The sequence below is a fragment of the Odontomachus brunneus genome, unplaced genomic scaffold (assembly GCF_010583005.1).
Source record: "Odontomachus brunneus isolate Ranch 3 - 2012 unplaced genomic scaffold, Obru_v1 Obru_scaffold_052, whole genome shotgun sequence".
Lineage (NCBI taxonomy): Eukaryota > Metazoa > Arthropoda > Insecta > Hymenoptera > Formicidae > Odontomachus > Odontomachus brunneus.
Genome location: NW_022639502.1, coordinates 1,652,706 through 1,654,726, shown reverse-complemented (window position 1 = coordinate 1,654,726; position 2,021 = coordinate 1,652,706).

Genomic DNA, 2,021 nt, shown 5'->3' with positions numbered 1-2,021 from the left:
TATATATATATATATATATATATATATATATATATATATATATATATATATATATATATATATATATTTATAAATAATATTGTTTTAATATAAGATTTAATACTGAGACGAGATTATACATATATATATAGAACAAAAACTATATGTGATTAGACAATTATGTATAATGTACATATTTATTATATGACGATTGCGTTTACTGTATGTAGTGCTCGTGAATTAGTTTTTCTAAACTTTTGTACAGAATCGTGTAAATAGTGATTATAAATATTTGTGAAATAAACTTTATTTCATATGCAACCATCACTCTTTTTCTTACAAAATTCGCCATAAATTTCCATAGATCGTCACAAATTCATAAATATTTCATCGCGTATTTTAACACTGCCCAACGACTGCGATCGACTATGATGGATTACGTCTCATACAGCAGAAATGTCTCGAATACATCATAAAGATATTATAAAGATATCTCAATATTTGTAGGATATCCCTATAATATATTCAGGACATTTCTGTTGTGTGGGGTGCATCTCATTTCTTAGTGCATAAGAAAAAAAATATAGTTCAATCCGAATGATTCCTTTATTCATTTTATCCAAAGTCTTACAATGTTTTCACAACTGGAGTGACGATAACAATTATGTTACGTCATCAATATTTCGTCTCTCAGATATCCGACAATATTGGACTTGAGAAATCGTCATGGCACTAGGACCAGATGTCTGACTTTATTAGCATCGCGTATCGATACTGAATATTAAAGCCACCTTCCCCTCTCACCAGTCGATTCTGTTCGAGTGAAGAGACGCTTTCTTCCGAATATAAAAGAACACACAAATTACCAGAGTGCGAATGTAAGTGTTACACCCAATATTGCCCTCATCTTTTTAGATAAGCGCAATCTTATTTGGCAAAAGTAATATTGTACAGTGACGCGGAACATATAGTGACACAATAATACTAACACTCTCACTGTACAAATTCGTATAAAGTTCCACAAAAATATATATTAGTCAGTGTTGGGTGTTTATGCAAAAAATATACATTATGTAATTTTAACAGGTATAAGGCTATTAAGAGCCGATGCTGGATATTTTTTGCATAATGTCTATGATGGTGAGAATAATAATGTTTGTAATGTTAAACGCACATGCCGAAATGATTTTTCGGTCTTTACAATGTACGCGATGAATCAATCTTCCATTAACAAACCGATCCTAAATCCCCTAATATTTTTCTATAATTATTATAATTATTAAAAACCCCCCTTATTTTAATACTCTCCCATGCACATTGATTCCATTATTGAGTTGCGAAAGCTCTTTTTCCATTCCGTCCATTAGATCCGTCCACTAGGTCTTCCAGTTATCAAATTATTGCGAATACCGTCTTGCGATGTGTCGTAGAAACTTAACAGGGCATCACAACATATCGTAAGACGGTATTTGCAATAAATTTGATAACTGGAAGACCTAATGAGCGGAATGGAAAAAGAGCTTTCGCAACTCAATAATGGAATCAATGCGCATGGGAGAGTATTAAAATAAGAGGGATGTTTAATAATTATAATAATTATTATCCTCCCCATCATAGATATTTGCAAAAAACATCCAGCATTAGCTCTTAATGGCCTCATTCCTGTCAAAATTTAGATGTTACCTCTAGAGAGCCTTAAGATATTTATTTCATTATGTAATTTTATTACTTTATACGCATGATCTAAATCAACAAACAACAAAAAGCACGAACTTCATGCGTTCACCTAGTTTCTATACAGGATGTCTCATCAGCAACGTGTTTCCTTTCTAGCTTTTAAAATATTTCTTCTGTATTTTATTTTTTATTAGACAACCTCAAATTTGGAGAATCGAAATAATTTACTAAATCTACCGTAAATAAATAAGTAGTAATAGTAAGTAAATAAATAAATAAATAAATAAATATATGTATATATGTAAATATATGTATATATATATATATATATATATATATATATATATATATATATATATATATAT